The sequence below is a fragment of the Notamacropus eugenii genome, chromosome 1, assembly GCF_028372415.1.
Source record: "Notamacropus eugenii isolate mMacEug1 chromosome 1, mMacEug1.pri_v2, whole genome shotgun sequence".
Taxonomy (NCBI): domain Eukaryota; kingdom Metazoa; phylum Chordata; class Mammalia; order Diprotodontia; family Macropodidae; genus Notamacropus; species Notamacropus eugenii.
Window position 1 is genome coordinate 129423191 of NC_092872.1, and position 15353 is coordinate 129438543.

Genomic DNA, 15353 nt, shown 5'->3' on the forward strand with positions numbered 1-15353 from the left:
TAGCAAAAACATCCCTAATTTGGGTTCCAGTTGAAATGGATTTTGGGCTGCATGGTGCAGTTTGGTGGTGGTGGAAGGGGGCGGGGTGGAGAGGAAGCAGAAAGGAATAGATGAGTCTTTTGGGTCCAGATTTGGAAAGTCAGACTTTTCTTCTGGAAATAGCTTTCCTTCTCAATATTCAGAGAAGGTATTTATCATCATTGTTCTCATTAATTAAAGGCAGGAAACACTTGGATTTTTTTCCCCCTGTAAACCACAGTATGTGGTTGGGGATGGAGAAAAGGAAGGGAGGTAATAATAGTGTTGTGTGTGTGTTTTTTTTTAAGGTTTGGGATTGCTCTTAAAAAACAAAGGGGAAAAAAATCCTTGAGGAAAAGAAAGAGACCTTCTGAATAGATTGTGTGCTTTACCCACTGAGCTGGCAGGTTTTTTTCTGGTTTACCCCATTGTAATGCAAAACAGCCTGGACCAGCTCCTCTGTGGATTGTCCACCTCCTTTTTTTGAGTCATCTTTTTCCCAGTTCAGCCCACATCCTCCTCTCCGGTGATTTCCATTCAAATGTCATACCTTTTGTTTCCCATGAACTCCCCTAAAGGGTAGGGATTATGTTTTATTTATCGTAGTATATCTGCTTCAGAACTTAGTGCAATGGGTTGCACATAGTAGGTAGTAAAAACATCTGCTACAGAAATGATCCATATTAGCATTCTCAAATTCTCCTGCTACCCAGTGGTCTACCACCTCCTGCTACCTAGCTCTTCTCGTGTCATGGGAATGGTAGTTAGGTGTGGAAGGGATACAGTATATCCCATCTGAGAATCTTCACAGTGTGGATTTCCTTTACTTTTTAGATATCATCCCTTAAGTTAGCAATGTTTTGTAATATTTCAGTCCCTAAAGCTTCAGTGGTTTCATCAGCATGGATGCTTCTGCCATCAACAAAGGTTTCAACCTTGCAGTGACTTGGTAGCCTAGCTTTGAGAGTTGTTATGGCTGAGGGATGAATCTTGCCAAACAGAGCCAGGCTAGTATTCAGATGACAGGCGTATGCTGTGGGTCCATATTCAGAGCCTGGCACCAAAATCCCCTGGCCTGCTGATGTTGGATTACCTGTGGGAAACACTGGATCAAAGAGTACTTGGCTTGGAAGTCAGGAATCCTTGATTCTGGTCCCATCCCTGCTCCCCAACTAGCCATATGCCTTTGAATAAGTCCTTTCCTTTCCAATCTTTGAACCTCTGTCTCTTCTTCTATAAAATGTGAGGATTAGACTGTGGTGGAATGGACTGCCCAGGAGGGAGTGGGTTCTGCGTCATTGAAAGTCTTCAACCAGAAACTTGACCTTCCTGTAGGGAATGGGTATGCCTTTCAGGTATGACTTGGGACTAGATACTCATTGAGGTTCCTTCCAGCTCTCAAATTTGGGGCCTAGACAATCTAAATCTCCTACTAATGATCTTAGCTTTCAGTCATTCTGTGATTTACCTACTCAGAACAAAAACAGTATTCTCTCATGGTCCCTTAAAATCAAGGGATAGTAGAAGGGAGAGGTAGAGAACAGGAAATATCCCTGAGATTCCACTGCTAGTTTTTCATTCATCTTGATGTCTGCTGATTCTTTAAGCACCATTACTGCTATTTGAATTGCATACTTTGTATCTGAAATCTCACCTGCTGATGCTTGCCAGACCTGGGATTGGTTCATTCCTGTACCAACACTCTGGGTGTCAATTCCTTGGGAAAACTGTCAGGCAACAAAAAGTACAGTGGGATTGAGTTTGAAGTTAAGGAACCAGGGAAGCTCTGATACTGCTCATGTATGGGACTTTGCAGGTCAGTTATGTCTTAAAATGGGAGTTGAACTTGGTAACCTCTCAGGTTTCTTTTGATTTTAAATCCATGGTAAATATCCTATGATCTTGTACAGTCCTTTGAGAGCTAAGTCCTTTGATTCTGTAAGCATGTACTATATTCCTGTTGGTGGGCTAGGCACCGTAAAGAAATGAGAGTCATCTCAGTTATAGAGGATCATAGCCTCAGAGCTAGAAGGGCCCTTACTTTGATTGGGAAAACATGACAAGATATGGGCTGAACTAGAAAACAATCGAAAGTGATTTGGGATCAGTTTTGAATTATGTGGAATAGATGATAATTTTTAATCACAGGTATTTTATTAACAGACTATTAGAAGAATATTCATGGTAGAGAACTTTGGTTTATTCTTCTAGTAAGCCACTTGATCTGGTTTTCCCTTTTATCAAGCATCTCCACCTTGCCCAAAATGTGTAGGCTTTCTTTTTCTTCCTTCCTTTCTCTTTCTCTCTTTCTTTCCTCCTCCTTTCCTTCCTTTCTTTCTTTTCCCCATTCAATCCCATGAGTTCAATTCACAGGAAGTTATTGGCAACTTTTAAAGTACTTGTCAGTAGACTAGCTCTCCTGGATCAGATCTTCCATGTGGATAATTGCATATTTACCAAGAGATTTTTCAATAAAGGCATTATCAGTCAGTGAAATTCTCTGTTTTCTTGTTCTTGCCATGACCGTGTTTGTAAATCAAGTCACTCACAGACTTTAGCTTTGGGAAACCCCATGCAATATATGGGTCTACAGCCCTCCACATGTTAATTGAAGTCTTGTTGAGGTTAACAAGTGTCGACCATTCAGTGAGAACAAAGAAGCCTCTAATTTGGATCAGGAAAGCTAATTTGAGTTCAGCAGGTAGGTACTAGTTGCTAGATTTTCATGATTTTCTAGCCCATCAAATTTTACTTCTGTACATCGGTTTATATATGGTAGGCTTTTTCATAGATAACCTTTCTCCGGATCTTAAGAAAGCCTTTTTATAACCACCTTCTTTAGACACTTGGCCTTTAGTATGGCAAAAACTTTTTGCTTTTTCAGAAGGGATTCTGGAACTACCATATGGTATCTTATTTTCTTCCACAACCACCATGATTCCAGTTGGAAAAAAGGTTGTAGATGATTAAGTGCTCTAGGATTTCTTAGGAGGGCAGGTTAATGGGTGCTAGGATGATCTGGGAGTTTTCAAGGTGGAAATGGGACCTGAAGTAGGCACAGAAACGTAGAGGAGAAATGCGTTTGTGGGGAAAACACCGTAAGTTCAGGCATTTGTGAGCTGGACTTGAGAGGTTTATAGATTTAGAGTTGGGAGGGATGTTCAAGGTCAGGTTGCTTCTTAACCTCATTTTTCAGACGAGGAAAATCAGGTCCAGAGAGAAGTTAAAAGGAAATCCAGAATTTGAATCCAGGTCTTCTTCCACAGAATTGGTCATTCTTGCCTCTGGACCACATTATTGTGCCGCTTATTCATTAAACAGTTACCTCGTTGGGAGCAGAGGTTGGGGGCAGGTGATTAGGGAGATATATTAATTGGGGAGGTGAGATGGAGCCACGTGCTGTTGAAAACAAGCAGAGACACTTTAATGTGACATGGGAAGGAATACCCCTTGAAGGTCTAGGAACAGGGGAATGGTATGATGAAAGTAGTGATTTATTTAGGAAGCTAGTGCTGTGCAGGAAGAGACCGGAAGCAGGAAGCCCATTTGGGAAACATGAGAATTAGATCTTTAAGGAGCCTTAGAAATGAATTAGCTAGTTGACCAGTTCTCCAAATGTGGTGCTGGGGACCTAGGGCTTCCGTCCCCCAAGGCCCTTTCAGAGGGTCTGTGAGATGAAAATAGTTTCATCATAATACGACAACATTTTAATTTCCAATACAGTCAATACAGATAGATATAACCCACAAACAAAAACTCTTGGGAGTAGGCGCCATAATTTTAAGAAGGTAAAAGGGTTCTAAGACCAGAAAGTTTTAGAACTTTGGAGAGCCTAGGCTTTCCCTCGTAGTCAGCACAATCCCTGGCGTAGAGAGTCAAAAGCTGTTGATTAAATGTGTGAAATTTTGACTAAGTACAATGAAAAACTCACTCACTAATAATCAGCATTTATTAAAAGCCACTCAGGCACTCTGCTAGATGGTGATAGAAGACAAAAGTGAAAGGATCCTGCCTTCACGAGGCTTATATTTTATCAGGCCAGACAACATATGTTCCATTAGGTATATATGAAGTAGAGATGAGATGATTTGGGGGTTGAGACGATAGAAGCCAATGAGGGATCAGCGTTAGGAGGAGATCATGTAAATAAAAGGTGGCCTTTGAGCTTCATCTAGGAGCTAGGGATTCTAGGAGGAAGGGCAAGCTAGGTATTAGAGAGAGCCAATGAAAATGTTAGGTGGCACAGTGGATGGAGGACTCTTCTTCCTGAGTTCAGATCTCCCCTCAGATACTTAAACTAGCTGGGTGGGTCACTTCACCCTGTTTGCCTCAGTTTCCTTATCTGTCAAAATGAGCTGGAGAAGGAAATGGCAAACCACTCCAGTATCTTTGCCAGGAAAACCCCAAATGGGGTTATGAAGAGTCAGACGCAACTAAACAGCAGCAGCAAATGGTTAGAACTACCCTTGAGGAAAATCATTTTGGCAGTTCTTTGTGGAAAACAGATTGAAACCAGGCAGGCTTTGAGGTAGGGAGGCTATTGAAATATCCCAGGTGAGGGATAATGCTTAGATTAGGAGCAAAGTGGAATGGTTTGCTTTTGTAGGTAGTGAGTTCCCCATAGATGGTGGTTATGAAACATAAGCTGGATGCCAAGGAGGTTTTTGCTTGGATTCTTGATTTAGGTAGGGTTTGGGGGAACTATATGACTTCTGAGGTCCCTTTACCTCTGAGATTCTTTTGCTTTGTCAGTTTTCGTACGTATGTCTTATTCCTTCAGGAGATTATTAACACTCCAATGGCAGAAATGATCTCCTCTTCATTTCTTTTCTCCACAAGGTTAATTGTTTCTCACATATTGGTTGATTTGAAATAAAGGAGAATATTCTTAATCCCTCTCTCTCCCTTCCATCTGTTGGGGAAACTGAGGCTGCTACAAAAGTTGGCTCACTGTTGGTTCCTGGTGACTCTAGCTAGGATTTTGTGGTGATACAGGAAGCATCTTTAGAGATGCTGGAAAACACTTTATAAATCAGTTGGGAAGCCAGTGAAATTAGTGGTAACGAGCTCATTTCAATAGCAGTGGGCTGACTTGCCTGCCAGCTGCCAGACATTTACGAGACTGGCTGGGTGCCGGGCCGGCCGGGTCCAATGGTCTGCATCCTCCTGCCTTCCGGCTGGAAATAATTCGTATTTTAAAAATAACAATTAAAAAAAAGCTAACTCTACTAGCTCTTGGGTTTTACTGGTGCTGAGTGGAGAGATTAGTGAGGGCCTTCATTGGCTTCTTTCCCTCCCCTCCTATTTCTTTTTCTTTTCTGGAAACAGCTTAATTTACCCCTTCCGCCCCTGCCATAAGCAAACAAACAAAAAACTGAAAAGGCTTTGGGATAGTCTCTTGCACCCTCTCCTACTAGCCAGCCAGAATATTGCAATTTCACAGGCCAAGTTATGTGGGAAAACCATCAAAATGGCCCTAGTCCTCTATAGGCTGAATTTGAGCTCCACCCTCCTTTCCACTGAAGATACTTCTTTCCATTTCTCTGTCCTCCCAACCCCTTCTTTCACTCAAGTCACCAGCAAACTTCCCTTGAATAAACCTACTCACCCTGGTTACATGTTGACCTCACTTTAACTGTGTATCCGTCGAATTAGTGATTTGGATAACCCTATTAACACTCAAACTTGGTAAACCTTAAACTGATGAAAGGTGATTTTTGAGTTACAAAATGATTCCTCGTTTTAGAGAGGCCTAAGTGGCCCAGCGGATAGAGTGCTGGGTCTGAAGTCAGGAAGACTCATCTTCCTGAGTTCAAATCTGACCTCAGGCACTTCCTAGCTGTGTGACCCTAGGCAAGTCAATTAACCCCATTTGCCTCAGTTTCCTCATCTGGAAAATTACCTGGAGAAGTAAAGACAAATCACTCTAGTAACTTTGCCAAGAAAACCCCAGATGGGGTCAGCAGAGAGTTGGACACGAGTGGGAAAAAGACTCAACAACAATTAAGCCTCAATGTGGTCATTATACTTAGTTACTTTAACAGACCCAAGAATAAAGTAGATGAGATCTGAAAAGGCTATCTATCTATCTATCTATCTATCTATCTATCTATCTATCTATCTATCTATCTATCTATCTATGTGTGTGTGTATATATACATATATATGTGTATATATATGTATATATATATACACATATACACATATGAATTTAACATCTATCTGAAATAAAGAGAAGACACTCTGAAATGACGTCTCTGAGAAAATAGGATTCAGCTGAACTCCAGCTTGTGGGGAACTCACCTTAGTAAATGTTTGTTCTCGTTAGAATATACTTCTTACAAATACAGACTCTCCCTGGAAAGACTGTGAACTCCTTCAGGTTGGGAATCATGCATTTCTTTGATGCCTCTCTCTCTCCAAAAAAACAAATCTACAAAAATCTAGTGTAGAAATGTCTGTAAACGGAGTGGGCGTTCCATCGATGTTAAATCTTGTGGAATGTCAGGTCCAAGATTCTGGCATCCACAATAGTTTCCTGGTTGAATTTCAGACTGTGTCTATCAGAGAATATTCTAGTTAGGGTCCTACTTTGGGTAATCAATCTTCTTTTTTCTATGATTCCCAAGGATATCTCAACCAATAGTGTGAAGAGTGGAGGAGGGCCCACCATTCTCTCATAGTAATGGATGTAATGGTGGTTGAATCAGAGACCTGTGATCAGCTGAACCTTCCTTCAACTCAAACCTTCACGCCTCATTATCCTAGTTACTTTTCTCTTCCAATAATTTCATCAAGTGGGTCATGAGACTGCGTGATGTAGTCAGGAAGACAGGTTCACATTCTACCTCCAACACTGTATGACCTAGAGCAGGGGTGGGAAACCTACAGCCTCAAGACCACATGTGGCCTTCCAGGTCCTTGGGGATGGCCTTTTGACCGAGTCCAAGTTTTACAGAACAAATCCTTTTATTAAGGGGATTTGTTCTGTGAAGTTTGGATTCAGTCAAAGGGCTGCACTTGAGGACCTAGAGAGCCACACGAGGCCAAGTCATTTAATTCTTTCAGTGACTCAGTTTCCTCATCTGTAAAATGAAGAGTCAGGACTTGATAATGTCTGAGGACCCCTTCCAGGGCTAAAAATCTATGCTTCCATGATCCCGCTGAGCAACCCATGAGACATAAAATGTTAGCTTTGGAAAAGATCTGGATCTAACCTTTTTTTCTTTTCATTTTTCTGATGAGGAAGCTTCAAGGTGAAGCTCCTGTTCCTGCAACGCTTGCTCAGTCTCTCAGTCCACCCCTGCTCACCCCCAGAAGGCTTTGTAATTCTCTGGTGACCTTTTCTAAGTGAATTATCCACCTTGGCAACCTGAATGCATGGAAACTCCCACTCCCTAAAGACGAGAATTCCTTTGTGGGAACTATTAGGATACTCTTCCCTGAAAGTCAATTATTTGCAGTGCCCTGCCCCTGAACATTTCACAGAAGGGATGTTTTCTGCAGAAGTGTGGACTAAGTATCTTTTTTAAGGTCATTCTCCTGTGTTTTGCGTATGTGCGTGCATGCGTGTGTGTGTGTGTGTGTGTGTGTGTGTGTATGTGTGTGTGTGTGTGTTTCTTTTCTCCACACTCTGTGGCAATCTTCCACTCTCATCTCTTTCCTCCTTCCCCTCACCTGACCTACATCAGGTAATTGTTGTGGATGGTAAAAAATCTTCTGTAGGCTTGGACTCATCGCTGTGCCATAAATCTGAAGCCTCAAGAATTAGATTCAGCTGTGTGTGAAAAGGGCTGGCCATTTGAAATTGTTCCCGTTATAGAACTCTGCTTCATAAATTAGCTGTGCCCTCGGCATACTGAATTGGTTTGTGCTGAGTCGTCCTGGGCCATTGGCATATCCTCTCTTTGAAGGAAGGGCTTGACTTCAAAGGCCCCCTGACACTTGGAATTTTTCATACACTGTCCATGCATGTCGCTCCTTAAGCCTCTGCCATGTGGGGCTGCCGAAGTTGACAAAGAAGAGCAGATTTTTCAAATGGAAGGAGACTTAGTGTTTTTTTTTTTCTACTGGGGTGGATTCCCTTGGCTAAGGCCTGGCTTTATTTTTAGGTTTGGAGTTTTTATTTGGTTCCGAACTGAGGTCTTCACACTCTCACTCCCAAGCTGCCTGCCTGCCCCTCCCCCAATCTAAGCACATCCCTCTTCTTCCTCCCATCCCCAGCCCCAATTCTTCAGCATTACTGGATCTAGGCAGTACTGTCCTTTATGAACTAAAAGAGTTAATTTATATACCCTGCAGATAAGAAAAAACCCTAGGCAAAACTGCAGATTTCTACCATGGACTGTTTGCTTTTTTTTTTTAGGTAAATAGGAGGTTCAATCTGTAGCTTTTTAAGTCTGGCCTGTTTCTCTGTGCATCTGAAACAGCTAATTTCTAAATTTGCCCCTTTCTCCGCTAAAACTAATTTTTTAAAAAAGCCCCAAAACACACACCTTAGGATGGGAGAGAATGATAGTAGTAATGGAATTTTAGAGCAGAAAGGGACCTTTCTGGAGCACCTCTGAAAATTTCCACCCAGCCTCTGCTTGAAGACCTCCAGTGACAGAGCTTACTACCTCCAGAGACCAGCCCATTTTACTTTGAGGCCATACTAATGCTTATTGAGATTTTCTGCACATTGAGTATAACTTTCATATATATTCATTGAATAAGTGCTTGAGCATCTATCTAGCTGTTATGTTTGGATCATTGTGCTAAGCTGACCAGATTTGAACCTGATCTTGTTACCTTACTCCAGAAACAGATTGAAGTGTAATTTGGAAATATTTAACAAAACAAATAAAAATACTATAGAACATAGATAATGTTAATATGTGGTTTTCTAAGTCAGTTTAGGCTTGCAGGGTTAGGTATAAACTTGTTTAGTCCTCCCCTTTCCCCACTTCTTTTTGAGTTTGACACCATTGGTTTACTATATGACATTATAGTTGGGGAACCAAGCCACCTGCCCCTATAATTGGGATATAGGTGGTCTAAGCTAAATGCCAGATAAGCAGTATAAGCCCAGTAGGCCAGAGAAATTTGGAGGGGACAGAACCATCCTAGTGTCTTTATGGGGATGATTTCTAAAGGAGTGGAAATACGTGATGAATAGGCTTGGGGTGAGTATAGATATTAATCGACAATCCTTCGGACAAGGAGAGAGGAGTTTGGCCTTGAGTTATTAGAGAAGAATTCCTTGCTGATGGGGAGGTTTTGGACTTGGGAGACAAACTGGTTGGCCCTCTCTCATTGTCCCCTGAATCTCTTTTGATTCTCATGAATGCTGTCTTCTCTACCTAATCAAAGCCCATTGTCCCAGACCCTGTGAGTCCTAGCTCCTCTACTTCCCTCTGTGTGGAACATTCCTTGGGGAAGGCCATTGTACCTGCCTCTTCCAGGGAAGCCCAATTACTTTATAATCTCTGTTTTCCCCTTGTTTCTTGGGTTTTATCGTCACCTTGGGCAAACAGTAGGCTCTTAATAAATGCTCGTTGTACCAGAGCCTCAACTGTAGGAGTAAGCAATCACAATTACCCAGGATACAGTAGAGGTCACCAAAATAAACACAGACGACCCCCACACCTCCCAACCTTACCATTACAAGATATGCTTGGTTGTACCTTGAATTTCGTGTACTAGAATCAAAATGATCTTGGGTCAGATGATATTCCTAACTAGTAGACTTCAGAGACTTTGGGGTGTTCTGAGACAGCATAATGTGGATTGCTAGATTTCAGAGGAGGTTTCCTGGGGAGTACTATTCTGGGTCTGGCTTCCTGCTTTTCCTTGGTCTACAAGGTTCCTCATAGAAGGAGATAATACAAGGTTCAAAAGGCATCCAGAGTGAAAGACCCTGAGGGTGTTCATTTTCCCAGGAGCCCCACTGCTACTCTGAGTCCCCAGTGGTGCCCTGTTCTTGGTTGGAAGGTTAAGAAATTCCTGTAGAATGTGAAGATTGATCTGGTTCAGACCAGTTCAAGGCTCACCTCCCTCCTACCATAGCCTCCACTAATCTTCTTTTTCCTGAGTTACAGCGCACTTAAGGGGGGGGGTCCCCAACATACTCTTCTTGCCAGATAAACTTTGTCTCTTCTAGGTCAATGGGAAATTTCTAGTGAATTATGTACTTAATGGATATGTTGTCCCCTTGGGTAGAACATGAGCTCTTTCGCTGTTGTCTTTCTAGCACGGTACCTGGTACACATATGGTACTAAATAAATGTAATTTGTCGGTGAGCACAGTACCCCCCTCCTCTGAGTAGGTGCTTCTTGGTTGACTTGTCAGATTGTGGGAAGACTGAATGAGTCAGTGTTGGTTTTCTACCAATACTGGTTTTAACTACATGAGGAAAGATGGTGGCCATCCAAAAGGACTGGTCACAAAGGAGCTTTTTTGGAGAAGGGGAGGTGTCAGTGTTGCCCAATAGGTCAGGCACACTCTCAATCGTTCTTTTCCTGCTCTGAATCACCAGGGAAGAGGCTAGAGATAATTGAGCTAGATGAGCCACTTGTCTGACCTACCATAGTCTTTTTTATTAAATCTTGTCTGGAGACTCTTGGCTTTTGGAATATGTGATTTCCTTAGCCTTCATTACATTAAATCTGTGTGCCCAAATCATCTTGCCACTTTCACTGGCATAGCTAACAAAAAAATGTGGAATCCTCTTCCTTACCTTTCTTGTTTCATACAGGTTTGTAGCACCCTCTTCCAAAGTGCAGTCAAGTACATTGTTGAGCAGGTGATGGATCTTACATCCTCTTAGTTCCCTCCCAAGTGGCCACCATGCTTTTCATCCTTAGGGTTCTAGGACATTCAATATTGGAGAATTTAATTCCCTAAACCTGCCTCTCCTTCTCCTACTGTTGGTGGGGCTTCAGGCAGAAAGAATATTATTTTAAAGCTAATGCTCTCCCCCTCCACTTATCCCCTAACACCCTTCCCCCTTCCCCCCCAAAATTAGTTAAGCCAGCTGTGAAAAACTACACAATCAGAAACAGCTGGCTCTGAAAATGAATTTTTCCCTTGAAGGCATATGCAGGCTGTGTTGTAGGGGCCTGGCAAGGTTGGACTTGGCATCGTGGAATGCCAGTGTGTGTTCATTACTTGTTTCTTAGTGCTGTCTGGCTCCTTTTCAGCATGCAGAGCCTTTAAAATGCTTTGCTCCCAGGTCTTTTGCTTTTGAAATGCACTGGATTTCCACATTGGACGTGTGGGGTTTCTTTTCTTTCTTTTCTCTTTGGCTCTAGGATGAGGCCATGTAAACATATGTTGCTTTTGGCCCTATAGAAATGGAAAATACAGTATGCCACTGAGTACTCTGATGTCTCTGTCGCCCTTTCAGTCTCTTGCTTTATATCTCTTTCTCCCTCTGTCTCCATCTCTCAGTCTCTTATAATAGAAATAATAAGATCTTATAATAAGCTAAGATCTCATTCATCTACAAATCCTATGACCCTACAACCAGTTGGGCAGTAGAACATAGTTGAATTTCCAATGCATCCCTTCTGAGGGCTTGGGATTTCCTTCCCTCAACTTTCCAGGGGTTTGAAACATAGAACCTCCTCGTGCACAGAAGATACTTATATCCTTTTCCCTATTAATGCTTCTTAAACATGACTTGAGCTTTCTGGTCCTGACACCTTTGATCGACCTGTTTCTTTCCCTACTTTTTGTCATATCTCTACCTTTCAAGATCCTTTACAGCAAAGCTTTTCCTGATCACTCCAACTGGATGTTCCAAGGAAACTTCAATCTCTGACGCATTAATACCCAGGAAATTAGTGAATAGCCTACCTTTTGCTATTGAGGACCCAGATTTGGAGGACCTTGTGGCATAGATCTGTGGTTGACAAACCCTTTGGTTTTATCTATGCTTAAGAAGACCTCAGGCCCAGTGTGATATCCAAGACTTACTCATGGGGGACATCCAGAACAAGAGGAACCACTGAGATACAGTGGAAAATCCCCAAAGGACAGCAGACCACCAAAGCTGCAGTCCTCCACCGAGAAGAGTTCCCATTTGGCCTGTGTACATGTTTGTGAGCTCCCTCCCTCAAGGATAATTAGCTCTGTAACTATAGCGACTAGTGGGCTAGTTTAGAATTCTTCTCTCCCTGTTTTTGTCTGCTGGCCTAATGGGGGAGTGAAGCTGGTGCCCTTTAGTCAGGGCTGTTGGCAAGAGCTAGTGCCTTCCCCTTCCACAGACCAACTGCCCTTCCCCCTTATTGTGGCAGCAGAAGTGGTCTCTCCCTCCTCTGAATTCCCTTATGATAAAGACTCCATGAGTGATTTAAACACTCTAATTTGCATTATGGTCTGGTTTCCCGAAGTAAATTATCAGTTCCTTGATAGCATGGGTTAATATCAATTAGCTGACTTTTTATCTTTTTCAGGAACACAAATTGCCTAAGATTCTCTACCTTATTTCTCACATTTGTACATTCAAGAAAGTTGAATGACATATTTCCCAAGAATACTTCTATTTGAAAATGTCTGATTACATAATTTAACCTCCTGCAGGACCTAATTCAGTGCCTTGTACATGGCAGACATTCAGTAAATACTTGGTCATTGAAGGGTTTGTGGGTTTACTTTTTCTAAACTGATAACTTGGTTCTGGAATTAATAGTACCCTAGAACAGTGTTCCTGTAGATCATGGGAGATTGTCTCCCTTGGGGTTCTAGAACAGAAGTCTTGGCAAAATCTTAATCTTATAAGCATGCATATGGCATGGTAGGTTTCTCGCGAGCTTTACGTACATGATTTCCGCATTTGATCCTCACTGCAACCCATGAGATGATCACTTTAGGTCTTCTTAGCCTCATTTGACTGATTATAAAAAAGAGGGAGTTAAGGTGAAATGACTTGGCTTTGGTCACCCAGCTGATAAGCATCCAAGGCCAGATTCACACCCATGTCTGCCTGGTCTTCAAGCCAGCAGTCTTTCCTTCTCGTGCTGCGTGCCCCCTCTTTCCAACTGTATAGGCTTTGCTCCAATACCACACCCATGTTTAGGTTCCCAGGGGCATGGAATAAAGCCCAGAAAGAATTTGCAAACCACTGTTCTTAGTGATAAATTTCTGTAGGCTCCAAAGAAACCCAGGAAGGAGGCTTTTAGGCAGTGTTTGCTTAGTAATAGCATTTCTTGGGCTCCCACTATGGGAACCACACTGTTCTAGGGCTCTTTAGTCAATCAGTGTTTTTGTTTTTGGTTTTTTGGAGGGGGAAGGCAAGGCAATTGGGGTTAAAGTGACTTGCCCAAGGTCACACAGCTAGTAAGTATCAAGTGTCTGAGGCTGGGTTTGAACTCAGGTCCTCCTGACTCCAGGACCAGTGCTGTATTCACTGTGCCACGTAGCTGCCCCTCAGTAAGTGTTTATTAAGGGTCTACTATGCATCAGGCATTGGGGATGCCAAAAGGGACAAGAGGGCAGTCTCTGCCCTCACAGTGCTTACAGTCTAATGGGAGAGACAACTTGCAGCCAAATATATGCATAGCAAACTATATAAAGGATAAATAGGATAAGTAGAGGGAAGGCACTAGAATTAAGAAAGGTTGGGAAAAACTTCCTGTAGAAGGTGGGATTTTAGTTGAGACTTAAAGGAAGCCAGAGAGGTTAATAAGCCAGTGTTGGAGGGAGGAGAGCGTTCCAGGCATGGGAGGACAGGCAGAGAGATGGAGTGTCTTATTCCTGGAACAGCCAGGAGGCCTGTATCCCTGAGTGGAAGAGTATGTGTTGGGGAGTAAGAAATCTGGAAAGGTAGGAGGGAGCTAGGCTATGAAGGGCTGTGAATGCCAAGCAGAGCATCTTGTATTTGCTTCTGGAGGTCATAGGAAGTCACTGGAATTTATTGAGTAGGATAATGACATTGTAGGACCGGTGCTTTAGAAAATAGGCTTTATTTGCTGACTGGAGACTGGATTGGAGTAGGGAGAGACCTGAGGCAGGCAGACTCACTGGATGGTTATTGTAGTAGTCCAGGCTTAAGGAGAGAAGGGGGTGTATTGGAGAGATGTTGCAAAGATGAAACCGGGAGGCTTTGCTGACAGATTGGCTATAGAGGGGAGTGAGAGATAGTAAGGAATCCAGAATCATTCCTAAGATGTGAGCCTGAGAGATGGGAGGGTGGCGCTGCCCTTTACAGTAATAGGGAAAATCAGGGTTTGGGGGGAGAAGGTATGTGTATATGTGTGTGTGGGGGGGGGGCTGGAGAGGATTAGGAGAAAAGATGGTGTGTTCTGTTTTGAATATGTTGGTTTTTTTAAGATGACATACAGTCTGAGATATCTGAAAGGCAGTTGGAGATGCGATGCTGGTACAGAAAAGGTAGATCTGAGAATCATCAGTTTGGAGATGGCAGTTAGATCCATGGGAACTGCTGACATCATCAAATGAAATAGTGCAGAGGGAGATGAGACTGGAAGCAAGGACAGAACTCTGAGGGACACCCACGGTTAAAGGGTGTGATATGGATAAAGAGATTGAGAAGTGGTCAGATGGGGAGGGGGAGAACCAGCAGGGGGGTGGGGGCGTGCATCTAGAGACAAGAGAGCATCGTGGAGGATGGGGATCAACAGTGTTAAATAAAGACTGTTTTGAAGTCAAAGAGAATGAGAAGAAAAGACCACTGGATTTGGCAGTTAAGAGATTATTAGTACCTTTGGAGAGCAGAGTTTCAGTGGGATGATAAAGTGGAAAGCCAGATTTTAAAGGGTTAAGAAGTGAGTGAGAGGAGAGAAAGTGGAAGCATCTATTGGCTACAAAGGGTAGAAGAGATAGAAGATGATAGTGGGAATGGAAAGAACAAGTGAGTATATTTTGAAAATGGGGAGACATGGACATGTTTGTAGGCAGTAGGGAATAAGTCGGTAGACAGAGAGATTGAAAATAATTGAAAATATGAGGATGACCTGAAGGGCAGTCTATTGGAGGAGACAGGGTGAAATGGGATGGATTGAACAGGTAGAGGGCTTAGCCTTGATAAGGTATAAGGCCAGTTCATGTGAGATGGTGAAGGAGAAGATAGTGCCAGAAAGCACCAAGTGATAGAAGATGAGGAAGAGGGGGGAAGAAGGCACTCACATCAAATGGCCTCGATCTTTTTTTCTGTAAAATATGAGTCAGTGTTCTCAGCTGAGAGAATAGGGGAAGGGGGTTTGAGGAGGGATGAAAAGGTTTAGGAGAGTGGGGTAGTGAATTGATAAGAGGGATAGTAGGATTGCCTGGCAGCGGTGAGAGTCCAGAGTTTTGGGAGTGATGCTGAAGGAAAGCAGTTGGGAGTTGACTG

The 15353-nt window shown here is 42.8% G+C and overlaps 1 protein-coding gene and 1 pseudogene across 1 annotated transcript in view; one reads left to right on the forward strand and one right to left on the reverse strand.

Moving 5' to 3' along the window:
- The window catches only part of SMAD6 (SMAD family member 6), a 105346-nt gene that overhangs the window by 43762 nt on the left and 46231 nt on the right, over positions 1 to 15353 (forward strand). The gene's annotated exons all lie outside the window — the stretch shown is intronic.
- On the reverse strand, positions 2429 to 2923 carry LOC140529085 (large ribosomal subunit protein uL30 pseudogene; annotated as a pseudogene).